Source organism: Nicotiana sylvestris, chromosome 5 (assembly GCF_000393655.2).
Source record: "Nicotiana sylvestris chromosome 5, ASM39365v2, whole genome shotgun sequence".
NCBI lineage: Eukaryota > Viridiplantae > Streptophyta > Magnoliopsida > Solanales > Solanaceae > Nicotiana > Nicotiana sylvestris.
In genome coordinates this window covers 52,860,624-52,878,090 of record NC_091061.1, presented here as the reverse complement: position 1 = coordinate 52,878,090, position 17,467 = coordinate 52,860,624, and the positions used below count along the sequence as shown (strand labels likewise).

Below are 17,467 nucleotides of genomic sequence, written 5' to 3'. Positions count from 1 at the left end.
AATTAATATATTAATATTGTGTATAAGAGGTGTTTATACAATATTATACACTATTATACAAATGAATCCTATCAATAGAGCTTCACGATCTCTTCCTCTTCCCTGAGTCTCTTCTGAAATTTAACTCAAATCTACTCCAAATCACTTCAAATTTAAGTTTTGAACTTCTCTTGATGATTCCAATCAATTGGGACATCACCAAATCCAAACAACTAACAAACTCGAAAAATCCAATTTTTGAAATCTAAACTTTGAACGACCTTTACTGGTGACTTCTTTTTTTAGCTTTTAATCAAACCATTGGGATTGAAATTACATGTGGAATAAGGATAACACTAGGACAATGCCAACACCTTCTCTCTAGTATGATGATCCAAAAACCTACTTTAGTGTATGATGTAAACATAGTTCTCTCCAGTCCAATGGAAAAAATGATCTTCATATGCATCCAAATAACTAATTCCTTTATGTACTACTTTTTCTTCTTCATCCAAATAAGTTATCAGCAATGAATTTGAAAGGAGAATTGAAGAAGAATAACTGGTAGAGGAATTTGGGCGTGCAAAGTCGTATACTAAAAGAGAAGAAGAATGAAAAAAACAATTAAAAGGGGTGTGCTAACATGTGAAAAGTAATTTTCAGGTTATGTACAACCTGGACCATATCAGGTAAGGACTTGAAATGTGGGCCATTTTCGGATGGATTATTGGGCCAAGGGATAAGGCCGGTAAAACATGCTCAAATGTGATGATTGTATGACTTCTCTCTCAGTACACGTTTAGCCAAGGAAGGTTAACTTGTACCAACGATAGCAAGGCGGTGAAAAAGATCTGCAACGATGAGCTCAACCGTAACTCGGGCAACCACTGGATAGCATGCATTCACTCCATTAACGTTTGGAAGCTTTCTCCCAGCTCAATTTCAACCAATTAGAGAGGAAAGTGAAAATAGCTCTGAAAAGGAATGTAACAGTGAGAATGAATGGAACAGTGCAGATCAAATTGCAGAGAAGGAGAACCAAAAGGGTAAAATCCAAGGGCCAACAATACCTCTGAGACTACAATTTTCAGAGGCTTGTGTAGCCTTCCCCAATCCTAGAAGAACAAAAGCAGCAGCTCAAGGAGAAAACTCGATGAATCAACATGCAAAGGATCTAAGGAAACTAATCGTAGCTCTCAGATGGGAATGCGACTGGATTATGTGCCTCCTAGTCATCGAGATGATAAGATTGTAGTTCAAATTGTCGAGGAAGATGTCCAAATGCTAGGGCTACTACATTAATGTACTAGGTGATAATCCGTATGAAAAATTTGTGGAAAACTTTATTATGTCTGTCTGGGATTTTGTTTCAAAGCCACAAATAATGTATCACAGTGATGGATACTATGTGTTTCGATTCTCAACAATTGAGGATAGAGATCTAGTGATGCAAGCAGGCCCGTATACGTACCACAATAAGCCGTTTATTTTACAAAACTTGGAAAGAGACTTCCATTTTGATCCTAAATGCATCACTATCATCCCTCTGTGGGTGAATTTCCTAGGTTTTCCTATTGGGTACTGGACTGCAGATGCACTTATCAAAGTGGCTAGTGCTATTGGATCCCTTATGTTCACTGATAGATATATAGTTGATCTCAACAAAATTTCATATGCTAGAGTCCTAGTGAAGGTTGATATCACAAAATCAATGCTGGAGAGTATAGAAATTGACACTCCTTCAGGAACTATTTAACAACAAATTGCCTATGATTGGAAACCAAAGTTCTGCATAGATTGTAATCACTTTGGCCATGATAAGTTTGAGTGCTGGAGGAACAATCAACAGAACAATGATGAGGCAGAATTCCAAGCACCAAAAAGAAGGAAAAGGGCAAGGGAGAAAAAATTAGTGCAGGAATGGAAACCAAAGGAACATATAGAGCATAGAAATGAAGAAGATACAATAAAGGTGGGAGACCCGCATGAAGAAGTTGGAAATGGCAAATAAAAAACAATTGTTGCTGAGTCTCCAAGGCAAATGTTCAGGAGGAATGGTGAATGGAGAACTCAACATAGGCACAATACTAAAATAGGACAACAGTCTCAACATGAAGGAGACATCATTGCAAATAGATTTATGATTCTAAAAGAGTGTGTGCCAAGCACTTTTAGAGTGGAAGAGGTTGGAAATGATCCTGCATCCATATCCCCATGATCGTGTGTACTTGGAACATTAGAGGGCTGAACAAGTCCTATAAACAGAAGGAGCTGAGGCATTTTCTGAATAAGAATAAAATAGATATCATTGGATGTCTAGAAACTAAAGTAAAGGAAAGGAAGACAAAAAAGATCTTGAACAAGGTAGCCAGAGACTAGGGTTATTGCTGCAATTATGTCCAAGCAGATATGGCTATTATGGAGATCACATCTAATAGTCAAGGTCCTCAAATCCCATGAACAATTTATACACTGCTCAGTGGAGGATTCAGCAGCAAACGTTTAGATCTTGTTGACAGCAGTCTATGCTAGGAATAAACCCCAGGAAAGGGATGTCCTATGGCATGATCTACAAATGCTAGGAAATCAGATACAAACACCTTGGCTTATTAGTGGAGACTTAAATAATATACTGAGCATTGATGATAGAATAGAAAAACCAGTTATATTGGGAGAAGTGCAGAATTTCAAGCAATATATTGACTCCTTGCAGCTAACACCACTTAGAACAAAATGATGCTTCTTCACCTGGTGCAATAAACAACAAGCAAGTGTACAGTAAATTGATTGGACCTTTAGGAACTTTAGCTGGACTCAGATATATGGGCACATTGAAGCAGACTATCTAGCTCCTGGAGTATCTGATCACTCGCCAATTGTGATTCAGTTATGTAAAAGAATAATTACTTACCCCAAGTCATTCAAGATTTACATGGTGACAATGGAACACCAAGATTTTTCACCACTGGTGAATAGAGTATGGCAAATACATAGGAGAGGGGATCTAATGTCAAATATATGGCAAAAGCTCAAACGACTAAAAGATGAAACAAAGGGACTGAAGAAGTCCATGGCAGCCTATGAGCAAAAGTTGAAACAAGCCAGACAAAGCCTAGAATGTATACAAGCAGCACTTGTCATTACTCCCTTTGATCAAATGTTGATTGAACAGGAAAAACAAAGTATTAGTGAGCTGGAAAAGTGGAGCACAATAGAAGAGAAAATATTGACCCAAAAATCTAGAGCGAGTTGGATTGAACATGTGGACTCAAATTTAAAATACTTCTATGCACAAATGAAGATCAGGGCCAGCAAGAATGCCATCACTTCTATATATAATGATGTGGGAATAAAGAATAGTGATCCTAAGGCTATGGAAAAAGAATTCCTTACATTCTTTACAAGGCTTATGGGTAAGGCAAATGGATTCATGCCCTGCCCAAACTCAAGCATCATTAAAAATGGAAATTGCCTCACCTTAAAGCACCAGTAGGATTAATACATGACATATCACAGGAGGAGATTGATGCAGCCATCAAGGACATGCCAAATGATAAAGCTCATGGAGTGGATGTGTTCCCTATAGAGCTTTTCACTAAGCAATGGGAGACTGTGAAGCAGGACATCTATGATGCAGTAAAGCATTTCTTTCATACAGGAAAAATGATGACATCATGGAATTGTATTGCTATTACATTGATCCCTAAGATTCCAGCACCAACTCATGTGAAAGACTACATGTCAATAGCATGCTGCACTACATTATATAAGATTGTTTCTAAGATACTGGACAATAGACTCAAGAAAGTGATAGAGGTGATTATTGGGAAACAATCAACATTCATTGAAGGAAGAACTATTATTGACAACATCATATTTAGCCATGAACTATTTTAAAGGCTATAATAGAAAAGGTATATCTCCCAGATGTGTGTTGAAAGTGGATATTAGAATGACATATTACTCATTGGATTGACATTTTCTGAGGTGCATGTTAGCAGACCTTGGATTTCCTCAAAAGTTTATCCATTGGGTCATGGAATGTGTAACCACAGTTTCTTATTCATTGGTTTTCAATGGAAGCCTTACCAAACCATTCCAGGCTAAGAGAGGAATCATGCAAGTGGACCCAATGTCACCTTATCTCTTTGTAATTGCAATGGAATACCTGTAAAGGGAGATGAACCACTTGCCCATGATCAAAGAGTTCAAGTACCACCCAAGATGCAAAAAACTAGGAGTGACACATATTTGTTTTGCTTATGATTTACTTATGTTTTGCAGGGCAGATATTAGTTCACTCACCATGAATGCAGACAAAAGCTCTATTTACATTGCTGGTGTTCACAGAGATCTTAAAGATACACTGATAAGCTTGCTAAGATATGTAGAGGGATTCTTACCATTCAAATACCTGGGAGTTCCCTTGTTTGCCAAGAAACTAAATACACAACAATGCCTACCATTAGTGGAGAAGATTACAGAAAAAGTGAACTGTTGGTCAACAAAAATGCTATCCTATTCAGGAAGGGTACAGTTGATCTAAGTCGGTGATCTTTGATATGTAAACTTATTGGGCCCAAATCTTCCTACTGCCCAAGAGGATTATGAAGCTGATTGAAACTATCTGTAAAACCTATCTGTGGACTGGTACAAGTGCTACATCTAGGAAAGCACTAATAGCATAGGACAAAATTTGCCAACCAAAGGCTGTTGGGGGCTTAAACATTATCAACATGGGACTATGGAATAAAGTAGCAATCTTTAAAGCAATTATAGGCACTGGTAAAGAAAAAGGATACACTCTGGATCAAATGGGCACACTGCTACTACATAAAGCTAAGAGATATAGACATTGTGACTACACTTAAGACAGCTGCTTGGGTGGTTAGAAAGATCATAGACTCAAAGCAAGTATTGATGTTGATGAACACAATGCAAGCCAACCTTAATGCCAAGCTAACAACAATGGAGACTGAGGGAAGATTTCAGATAAAGAAGGCATATATTCAACTGCTACCTCAACTCCCCAAAGTTGCCTGGAAGAGTATTCATATGCACCCACAGATTCATCCTTGATTCAAATTCCATATGTGGCTGGCTATCCATTAGGGGTTAGCTACTGTGGATCGGCTGCAGAAAATTTGGATCCAAGTGTCATTGGACTGTGCTTTCTGTGCACGGAATATTGAAACATTTAGTCATCTATTTTTTGAATGCTCCTGCACTGCCATACTATGGATAAGAATGCTTAACTGACTGGGACATCACAGAAGAATAGGCAGCTGGCAAACTAAGTTAGACTGGGTAAGCACTCTAGCTAAGAGGAAAACTGGTATAGCAACCATCACCACCTCAGTATTTGCCATGGTAATATACTGTATTTGGCGTAAAAGGAATTTGATCAAATTCAATAACGGGAACTATGATGCTGACACGATCTGCAGAGAAATTACAATACATATGCACATACAAGGGAGATCAAAAAGTAAATAGCAGTCAACATTGCAGGGCTTAAATCAACACCCTTAGGCTAGAATGATGGCTCAAATTTTGTTAGAAGTATAATTATTTGTAACACTCCTCAAATTTATAAAAGTTTCGAGACACGCTAATTATGGAATTAAATTATTATTATTATTATTATTATTATTATTATTATTTTTCTTGCCTATAGTGAATATATAAATATATATATATATATATATACACACACACACACTTAAATAATTTGATATACAATTAGGAAAATATTAATAATTTTAATATTATTAATTATTAGAAGTGGGTATCATTAATTATTAGTTAAGTTAAATTTTAAAAAAAAAAGGGTAAAGGGGCCTAAAGCCCATAAAATGGGTTGTTTGAAAACAAAGTCTTCAAGCCTTAAGAAAGCACTGCCATTCACGTAAAAGGCAAAAGGCCAAAGCCTTGGACGAAAAATAGAACGCAGTTCTGTTGCTTACGAAACAAAGAGCCACGAAACAGAGCTACTTACTCACAGAGGCAACGGAAAATCCTAGGATTCTTTACAAACCACTAATTCTTGAACTCAGGTATATAAAATTTCCCATTGTCAATTATTCTAAATTAGTAGTAGGTAAGAATAAAATAGTTAATTTCCTTCTACCTCTATATCAACAGTAAGTTCCATATTTAGGTGTGAAACTTTGAAATTAATTCAATTACACTGGTTGTTGTAGAATCTGTGAGAACCTAATTTTTGCCCTACATGAAAATAACTCCTAAAATAGACAAAAAATAATTTTAATTGATTTTTAGAAGTTTTTCTTTATTAAGTTGCATTTCATGCATTTTTAAGATTTTAAAATCATAAAAAAATCATAAAATTGTCAGGTTTTAATTTCATACCATTTTTGGTTCAATTTTCATGTGAAATTAATTTCATTAAACAAAAAAATCACAAAATGGTCATTTTTACATATTTAGATTTTAATTTTTAAAATTAGAATTTTTCTTTAGTTTTAAGTTAATTAGTCGTTTTAATGATAAAAATAAGTAAAGAATTTTAATTTCTACAAAAATAGATTAATTTAGGATTTTAATTAATTAAAGAAAAAAAAGGGAGGAAAAACAAAGAAAAAAAATAGGAAGAATTTATTTTTGGTCTTGTTTCTTTTAAAATTGGGCCAATTTCTAAAGGCCCAAATTAGTTTTAAACCCCAACCCAATTCCAATACTACCATCCAAATACCCATTACCCTTTACCCTACCTCCTACATATAAAAACACATTAGAGCTAAGAGAAAAATTACATCAGATCATAGACCCTTCCCTTTGAGAGCAAACGACACTTCGTTCTTCTCCAAAGAGGGAGATAATAATCGGACTCCTTCTAAAGAACAAGAACAGTAGCCATTTCTCCTTCCCTTTTCTGCTTTCATTTTCTTCGCTAATCACCATGAAAGCTGGCAAAACCAGTCCTGAAAATTTTATCGCCGGCGAACTCACCGAAAACGAAAGAGGAATAGTCGCCTAAAGTTGAAACTCGTTGTTGTTGCTGTTGCAAAGTAGCTGGGCTCCATTTTCATGTTTTGAAGCTCTCTTTGGGTGAATTTTGTTGGTTTCGCCACTGTCAAGTGCTGCTGTACCTTTGGATTTTTTCTTCGCTATTGAAAAGATTTTGGCTTACGAGGTTCAGAAGCAATATTTGCTGATCTCAGACACATATCCCAGTTGTCAATAAAGATTGCATTTACCTCTATAGTTTATCCATCACTTATTCTTGTGTATATGGGAAACACTGCAGGTATGGCTTTAATCATGTTCAAAAAGGATAGAAAAATTCTTTTGGGTTGAAATCATTTGGACTGGTTTTCATGTTTAATTTTGCTATGGATTCTCTATCTCTTGTGCATGCATATATTCGTTTGTTTAGAAATTCTTTTTTCCACTTGTTTATGAAGTGGTCTAATATATTCCTTATCCCTAAAATTTTCCCTTCGCATCAGGTTTAGCTATCATAACTGTCATGTTGGTCACCACTTGCTTGATGTCATTGGTAATTGTTTTGTGCTGGCACTAGAGTGCTCCCCTCGCAATTTGCTTTGTGATCTTCTTTGGGACAATTGAGGCTTTATATTTTTCTACTTCTTTGATTAAATTTTTGGAAGGAGCATGAGTGCCTATTGCCATGACTTTTATTTTCATGATAGTAATGTGCATTTGGCACTTGAAACACACATGAAAAATATCTTTTTCTGACTAGTGGCGATGAAATTCCAAAGTCAGAACCTTTGTCTACTTTAGTATTGTATTAAATTATGAATTATCTCATGTAAAACTTAATTTGTTAATAGAATAAACTCTACCCATTCTTTAAATCTGCAACAACTGTCTAACTCATCACATAGATATAAAACCACAAATCATCGTGCCTATGAGTACGGTTTCCGTGACATAGTCATGATACCTAATTTCCAAATTCGGGAGTGCATTTCATATGACCCGATTATAATAATTTCGAATAATAAAACCCTTTGAAATCAATTGAGGTGTGTCATGCCAAACAAAATTCCTTGGCCCTCATGAAATTAATTCAGTCGTTGTAAAAATTGAGGTGTGCCATTAATTAAACTCTCTATTGGCCCCCATAAATGTTGTTGATTTAAACTTTCGTAGTTGCTTTAGGCGCGTTCTTTAATTAATTCAATCATAGCTACGGGTACAGTTCCCGTGACGTAGTTGTGATTTTTAAATTCGGGTGTACATTTCAGGTAACCCAATTTCAATTTCTCAACAATGTTTAATAAAACATATCGCGAATCGCGGGTACATTTCATGTAGTGTGGTTTGTGGTGTGTTCAGAAACAAACAAGTTTACCAAAATTGTAACTTGTTCAAGAAAATAAACTCCATAAATCCTAAAAAGCGATTTTAAATAAATAAAAGTGGTTATAAAATTAAAAATGCACAGTAGGTTTAAAACATGTAGTAAATCAGATAATAGGCCAATTATTAATAGTTTAAGCGACCGTGCTAGAACCACGGAACCCAGAAGTGCCTAACACCTTCTCCCGGGTTAACAGAATTCCTTACTTAGAATTTCTGGTTCGTAGACTTTTAAAATAAAGTCAAATTTTCTCGATTTGGGATTTAAAAATAAATAGGTGACTTGGGACACCAAAAATAAATTATCCCAAGTGGCGACTCTGAAGAAATTATATAAAATAATTCCATTTTGAATAATGTCACTTTAATTGGAAAAACTCCCTTATATACCCCTTTTGGGTGTTAAAAAGGAGCTGTGACAGCTCTGACGACTTTGCTGGGGATTCAAAACCCAGAACTTTGGTTCAGGGTTCAAGAATTCGAGCTTAGAATAACTGTTATAGTTGACTTGTTTTTATTTGATTTTTACATGTTGAGCTTAATATGCTAATTACCGCTTTTTACCGCTTTGATATTGTTTGGACTGTATATAAATTGCTACGAAACCCTCTTTTCTTTGAGTCTTCTAAATCATCTGGGAAGTGTACACTTCGTGTAACTTCTTTTCTGTTAAAGTCATATCCCAACTTTAGAACGAGGTTTGGACAAGCTACAAAGCCGGTGAAGCTTCTGTATTCCCGGTATGCTGCCCCCCACCCCGACTCGAGCTATCCGCTCGGGTAAGCCAGGTCTAGAACAATACACCTAGGTTTTAAACTTAGTATAACAAAGCCTCATGCCAGATCCCTAGTAGGAACGCTTGTTTGCATCACGTGCATTTGTCTTTGAAGACTCAACACATGGGTTGGGTCTGTCTAGGACAGGTGTACCCGAAATGAAAAGACCATCCTGATGCATTCTACTTGCTACTTGTGCATTTATTTTCTTCGGATTACATGTTGACCGGCTTAATGAATTCTGGTTGTCCTTTTGTATCATTTTGTTCCTAGTTCTTCTTTCGCTAGTTCTAATGACATGACATGCATGCGGAAATTTGACCAGATCTTAGAATCTGATTTAATCTGGAATTGAATAACAAAAAAAACACTTTTGAGGATGAATAAAGAGTTGAAGTACTTTGGAACTAAGGTCGAGTAAAATTCACCTTCAAATCATTGTGAAGATCGGGCTTGAAGATGTTTAATCAATTGAAGTTTGTTGGAAAGTTTGACATTAAGGGATTGAAAGTGCCTTGTGACCACGACACACCAAGAAGACAGACATGTTCGTCAATGCTGTGCTGGCGAAAAGATACTATGTTTGATGTTCTCGAGGTTGGGAGGCCCTTTTTCTGTTGCCTAAATACTTTATACCCTTTGTCACCCTTTTGAACCTGTGTTATTTTCTTTGACCACCCTCTTTTGGAATCAAGTTTAGAGTCGAGAAAAAAAATGAAAAAAGAAAAAAAATGAAAAAAGAAAAGAAAAGTCCATGCCCCATGAGTACAAACTGGGAAGCTTTTAGAAAGTTCAAGTGAAAAAAAGAAGAAAAGAATTATCAAAGGTCCATGCCCTAAAAAAATAGAAGCTGGGGCAACTTGTTTTGAAAACAAAAGAAACAAAAAAGATAGAAAGAAAAATGAAAAAAATAGTTAGGTCACATGTTTGAACTACGTTCGACCTAATTCCTTAAAAAAAAGGGATACATAGTCAGTCTCACGGTTCGGTCCAACCAAATAAGAATTAAAAAAATCTAAAAATCCCCGGTATCCAAAACTAGGGCATGAGTTTGTTTTAGTTTTTCAAAGAGTCAGTTCCAAGAGTTGTAAGTGTACAACCCTTCATTTGAGTCTACTTTGAGCCTTCATACCGACCTTTTTTTCCAATCATATCCAAAAACCTTCCAAATAAAGACCTCCTGATATGCCTTTAAGAATGCTAGGATAAGCATGAGATGATCAACGGTTGTCACGCGACATAAAATACTGTCAAGTTGCTCACAAAAAAAAAATAAAAAAATGAGAGAGTCTTATTAGTGAAAACCCTCATGGGCACAGTAAGACGACGGTAAGTAGAGATGAATAAATGAGAGAGGCTTGTTGGTAAAAATCCCTCGAAGCACCACTAGTCGAAAGTTAGTCGTGAAGTTGATGCAAAGGATCGACACGAACAAGCCCGACTTCAAAGCTCATAAGAATGGCAAAAGGGAAGATTTGATTATTTTGATAGATCAGGCCGTTGAGTCCAAAATGCATGTCATGACCATTAAGGCTAGTTATTGAAAAAAAAAATGAAAAGAAAAAAAAGGAAAAAAAACTCGTCCTTCTGTTCTTCCGACAAGGGCATTTCTTGTTAATACTTGTTTCTTTGCATCATTCTGTCCTTCACTCTGAGTCAGTCCTTGTCAAAACAAGCAAGAAAAGATTTCAAAATCTGCTACCAACTTTTCAGTTACATAAAGTAAATTTGGCCAACACACTCAGTTGTTATTGTCAACATGCCTTGAAGATTCATGTAAAGGCTCCCCCAAAAAAGACTCTTGTCAGCTTACTTTGCACAAGAAAGATAACTGGTGATTCTCTCTGACAGACAAATTGCTCAAAAAGCAGGAAGTCATTCAAGATATCAGAAAATGTCACCTAAGCAAAGATCTCCAGTTGGGATAAGGCTGTTTGAGCTGCAAATACAAACGGTACTAGGTGTGAAACAATCAGAGTTGGTGTAGAACAAAAGTCTCTTGAGACTGACTCAGGCTGATCGAGCAAAGGCCAAGCTGCTCAAGACTCAAGGCCACAAACTGACCATCACTTTAAAAATTGGCAAAATTTTCTTTGTTTGAAACAGGAACAAAGCAGTGCAAGGAAAGAGGTTCCAAAAAAAAGAAGGGAAAAGAAAAAAAAAGAAAGAGAAAAAAAAAGAAAGAGAAAAATAGAAAGAAAAAAAAAGCAAAATAAAAAGAAGACAGAGAAAAGAAGAGAAGAGCCGACGAAGGGAAGTTTCTCAAATTTTTGTCTTTATTTGTCTTGTTAATATGCATAAAATCATGCCATTGCTCTTTACATTTCCTCCTAGGGTAATATGTCCTAGTTTGATGGATTTTACTTCCAATAAAAATCTTAGTCTGATAAATCTTTCTCCTAAGATAGAAAACCTAGTCTGATGAATCTTTCTCCTAGGATAAACATCTTAGTTTGATGAATCTTTCTCCTAAGATACCAAAAAAGAAAAGAGACCTAGTTTGATGAACTTTCTCCTAGGATCAAAATCTTAGTCTGATGAATCTTTCTCCTAAGATAGAAGACCTAGTCTGATGAACTTTCTCCTAGGATAGAAATCTTAGTCCGATGAATCTTTCTCCTAAGATACCAAAAAAAAAAGAGAAAAAAAGACCTAGTCTGATGAACTTTTCTCCTAGGATCGAAATCTTAGTCTGATGAATTTTTCTCCTAAGATACCAAAAAAAAGACCTAGTTTGATGAATTTTCTCCTAGGATCAAAATCTTAATCTGATGAATTTTTCTCCTAAGATAGAAGACATAGTCTGATGAACTTTCTCCTAGGATCACAATCTTAGTCTGATGAATTTTTCTCCTAAGATAGAAAACCTAGTCTAATGAATTTTCTCCTAGGATAAACGTTTTAGTCGGATGAATCTTTCTCCTAAGATACCCCAAAAAAGAGAGAAAAAGGACCTACTCTGATGAATTTTCTCCTAGGATTAACGTCTTAGTCTGATGAATATTTCTCCTAAGATAGAAAACCTAGTCTGACGAATTTTCTCCTAGGATAATAATTTAAAAAAAGAAGGGGGAAGTCTGAATTTGAAAAGGAGGGGTCAATTTTTAGTTATCAATATCTAGTTTTCTTGAAATCAGGGGCCCCGCCTGGAGAATAGGGTCAGTCTTTACTTTAGTCAAGCTTAGTTTATAGTTTTCCTAATTTATTCTTTAGTTTACTCTCATCATTGCATCAATATTACAAGTGGTTTACAATTTTGCTAACAACTCACAAATCTTCCTCGTGCAAACTGGGGCAGAAAAAATTTCTTTTGTTTTGTCTGTTTTGTTGTAATCAGGCGCCCACCTGGAGAACAAGGGAAGACAACTCGAGTTTCAAGGGAAAGCAGTTTCGAAGGAAGACAACTCGAGTTTCAAGGGAAAACAGTTTCGAAGGAAGACAGTTCAAGTTTCAAGGGAAAATGGTTCAAGGTGCGAGGGAAAACAGTGTCAAGTAACAAGAGAAGACGGTTCAAGTTCAGCAATCAGGCGCCCGCCTGGAAAATTAGAGAATTCAACTCAGAATGCAATACAAGTCAGCAACAAAAGAAGCTCGCGTCAAGAATGCGAGTCAGCAGTCCGAGATGATCAACAGAAGTTAGTCACCTCGACGGCACCTCGACCGACTCTCCACCTCGGTATACTCCATCATCTCACTCACCTCTGAACTACACGTGGCCTGATTCCTTTATAGCCAAGGATATGTAGGCAGCTCAGATACTAGGGCTCGGTCACATTCTCCTTTCCCTTAGTTTGGTCTCCTTAAATAAGGGTCGGGTCAAAAAACCTATCTAGTCGTTCTTTATCTGAAAACTCTTCGCGTTTCCAGTCAAATAGAGACAGCTGTAGACATGTGATTTTTGATCCTCCCCAAGATTTTCCATATCTTAGCATGTAAATATTTAGTTTAGGCCTAATATAGCTATTTCAACTAATTTTTACTTTTTTACTTTATTTATTACAAGAAAATAAAAATTACAAAAAAATAGTTTCATTAATGTGTTGTAGTCATTTTTAATCTTGAAAAATACAAAAAAAATAGTTTTGTTTTAACGGTCAGTCTTATTTTATTTAAGTAGGATTAATTAATAAATATGGTCGTATTTTAGTCCCGTTCGCAGAGAAGGAATAAAACTTGGGTTCGAGCAACCCATTTTTAGGCCTAATTTTGAACCTAACCCATAATTCCCAAGCCCATAATTCCTACGCCCATACCCCTAACCTAATCCCTACCCCTCTACCCTCTGCAATAGTACCTAACACCCTAGACCTAGGGACCTAAACGCGAGAAAAAACAAAAAACGACAGCACCATTTTAAAAGGTGAAGAACGGCCATTTTCGAAAGGGAGGAGATCGAAGACAATCTTTGATTCAATTCCTAATTCCTAAGTGAAAAACGAAAATAAGGAGATTGAATAGAGATGAATGAGTAAAAAAAGAAACAGAGAAATAGACGAAAATACAAAAATGGCTGCCACTTGAAATCTAACGAAAAGCTTCAGCACTTTTCTCGATTTCTCATTCTCTTCACCCTCGAATTCACACTCGTATTCTCTCACAGTTCCAGCGCATTCCCAGTTACAACTGCAGCGTTCCAATCCACAAATTTGCGTCCAGAATTGAAAACAATGTGAAACTGGGTCGGGTCCAGATTCGACCGAGGGCTGGGTTCTTCGAGGTCTCTTTTGAATCTTGTTTGTTTTGAGATTTTCCTGCTGTAAAACTCAAAAATTCAGATTTGATACAAAGGTTCGTTCCTTTTATTTTTAAGTTTCAGTAATGCTTATTGCCATGATTCAATCGTATTTCTTTAAATCGTATATTCCTTGTTGGCTTTGTTGGGTATGAATTTATTTATAATACTATGTGTTCAATTGTTCTTGAGGATTTGTTGTTGGTTTAATTTCCATTATCAGTTAGCTTGAATGTTTAGCGTTTTGATTTAGATATTTTTTTTGTATTTTAGTTTTTTGTGGATTTAAAATCATATGTAGTGGTAGGAAGGTGACGGAGTTGTCTCATTTTGTTTGAGACAAAGCAAGGGAAAAATGAGCATATTTGCTAATTGGGGATAAAAATAGCATTTGGGGCCTAATTATAATAATAATGAGTAAGCCTTTAACATTAGATAATGGAGATTGAGCTTTAAGAATTAATGCAGTCACTACATCTTTTGGCAGTGAATTGCAAGGGCTTTGGACCCAACTAGCTATGTGTTAGTAAATTAAGCACAATGTGGGTTGCAATCTTGATTTATACAACTTTAAATTCTTAGTACTACTGGAGTACTATATTTTTTCCACAACGATTTCATAATTCTTGACCTCACAATAATCTCAAATTAGCTTTAGGAAAATAGTTAATGAACAGCGTAGTTTGCTTTAGGCTCGATTTAGACTAGTATTGTGATTGTGTATACGTTCGCGTAACATAATTGCAAATTTAACTCTAAAAAAGACTCGAGGGATGTGTTCGCGCAACCTCGACCAAACTTTCTTAATAAATAAATAAAGCGTTATTAATTGTGGACACGTTCGCGTGACATGATTTTTGACGCGCCAAACAAATGGGTATACGTACGCGTGACCCATTTCAAGATAATTTTCTTAAGTTAAAAGCGGTGAAAGGTAAATGCACATAGATTCTAAAATTAGTAATTAGACAATTTAATAAGCTAAGTATGATCAAAGTGACCGTGCTAAAACCACGGAACTAGGGAATAACTAACACCTTCTCCCGGGTTAATAAAATTCCTTACCCGGATTTCTGGTTTGTGGACTGTAATACAGAGTCATTCTTTCCTCGATTCGGGATTTGAACCGGTGACTTGGGACACCATAAAATTATCCCAAGTGGCGACTCTGATTTTTTAAATAATTAATCCTGTTTCGATTGTCACTTAAATTGGAAAAAACTCCCTTTATACCATCTCGGGGTGTAAAAAGGAGGTGTGACAAATGCGATCATATAAAAAAGACCAAGAAACCACACAAGCCAACACCCGACCGGGCTCCGAAATATCCAACCTCACAAACCGATTGGCCAAGGTCTGAACATCAACTGCAAGAGGTCTCTCCCCAATTGGGATATATGCCAAACTCCCCATACTCACTGCCTTTCGGCTCAAAGCATCGGCCACCATATTGGCCTTTCCCGGATGGTACAATATAGTGATATCATAATCCTTAAGCAACTCCAACCATCTCCGCTGCCTCAAATTAAGATCTTTTTTCTTGAACAAATGCTGAAGACTGCGATGATTGGTGAACACCTCACAAGACACGTCATACAAGTAATGCCTCCAAATCTTCAATGCATGAGCTATGACAGCCAACTCCAAATCATGAACGGGGTAGTTCTTCTCATGAGGCTTCAACTGACGAGAAGCATAAGCAATAACTCTACCCTCCTGCATCAATACACAACCAATCCCAACTCTCGAAGCATCACAATATACGGTATATGAACCTGAAGCTGATGGCAAAACCAATACTGGAGCTGTGGTCAAAGCTGTCTTGAAATTCTGGAAGCTCTCCTCACACTCGTCCGACCATACAACTGAAACACCCTTCTGAGTTAACTTGGTCAAGGGCGACGCGATGGATGAGAATCCCTAAACAAACCGGTGATAATAGCCTGCCAAACCAAGAAAGCTACGAATCTTTGTGGCTGAGGACAGTCTAGGCCAACTCTGAACCGCCTTTATCTTCTTCGGATCAACCTGAATACCCTCGCTGGACACCACGTGCCCCAAGAAAGCCACTGAACTGAGCCAAAACTCTCACTTGGAGAACTTTGCATAAAGCTTCTCCTCCCTCAATCTCTGCAACACAACTCTCAAATGCTTCGCGTGCTCCTCTTGACTATGCGAGTACACCGGAATATCATCAATGAAGACGATCATAAATGAATCAAGATAAGGCCGGAACACGCTGTTCATCAAATGCATGAACGTTGCTGGGGCATTGGTCAGCCCAAAAGACATCACCAAGAACTCGTAATGACCATACCTGGTCCTGAAGGTTGTCTTAAGAATGTTCGAACCCCTGATCTTCAATTGGTGATAACCCGAATGGAGATCAATCTTGGAGAACACTCTCGCTCCCTGAAGCTGGTTGAATAAATCATCAATGCGAGGCAAAGGATACTTGTTCTTAATTGTTACCTTGTTCAATTGCCTATAATCAATGCACATTCTCATTGTGCCATCCTTCTTCTTCACAAACAGAACTGGCTCACCCCAGGGTGACACACTGGGCCAAATGAACCCTTTATCAAGGAGTTCCTGAAGCTGTTCTTTCAATTCCTTCAACTCCGCTGGTGCCATACGATACGGTAGAATAGAAATGGGCTGAGTGCCCGGCACCAGATCAATACCAAAATCAATATCTCTGTCCGGTGGCATGCCCGACATGTCTGCAGGAAACACATCGGGAAAATCCCTCACAACTGGAACAGAATCAATATTGGGAGTCTCAGTTCCGACATCCCTCACAAATGCTAGATATGAAAGGAAACCCTTCCCAACCATACACTGGGCCTTCAAGAAAGATATCACTCTACTAGGGACATAATCAGTCACACCACGCCACTCGATCCGCGATACACCCGGTATAGCCAAAGTGATTGTCTTAGCATGACAGTCCAGAATAGCACGACACGAAGATAACTAGTCCATACCCAAAATGACATCAAAATCCACCATGCTCAATAGCAATAGATCCACTCAGGTCTCCAGACCCCCAATAGTCACCACACATGACCGGTACACACGGTCTACAACAACAGTATCGCCCATCATGGTAGATACATGAATAGGTAAAGCAAGAAACTCCTGGGGTGTACCCAAATAATGAGCAAAATACGAGGACACATAAGAAAAGGTGGAACCGGGATCAAATAATACAGAGGCATCTCTGTGGTAGACTGAAACAATATCTGTAATGACAGCATCTGAAGCAATAACATCTGGTCTGCCTGGGATAGCATAGAAACGAGCCTAGCCACCGCCTGATCGACCTCCCCCTCTGGGGCGACCCTTGGCTGCCTAACCTCCACCCCTAGCTAGCTGGGTGGGCAGTGAAGTAGCTGGAGCGGAAGTCGAGGGTTGACCTCTCTGCTGAGACGAATTAGCAACCCGACGAGGACACTGCCTCCACATGTGGCCCATCTCGCCACACTCATAACAACTTCCAGGTGCTGGAAAAGGGGATTGAAGGGAACCCCTCGCACCGGAGTGACTAGCAGAGCACTCGGCATAGAAGAGCCATGAGCTGATGGGGCACGAGATGAACTCTAAGCTGGGAGGGCGCTGAGTGATG

At 37.6% G+C, this 17,467-nt stretch overlaps 1 long non-coding RNA gene across 2 annotated transcripts in view; it reads left to right on the top strand.

The window, feature by feature from the left end:
- Positions 1–13,433: 13,433 nt before the first annotated feature.
- Positions 13,434–17,467, top strand: part of LOC104239669 (uncharacterized) — a 36,443-nt gene continuing 32,409 nt past the window's right edge. Inside the window, exon 1 of one of the 2 annotated variants that reach the window (XR_011407571.1) lies at positions 13,434–13,895. This is a non-coding gene — a long non-coding RNA (uncharacterized lncRNA). The remainder of the gene's footprint in view (positions 13,896–17,467) is intronic. The other variant, XR_011407572.1, reaches the window with a different exon arrangement.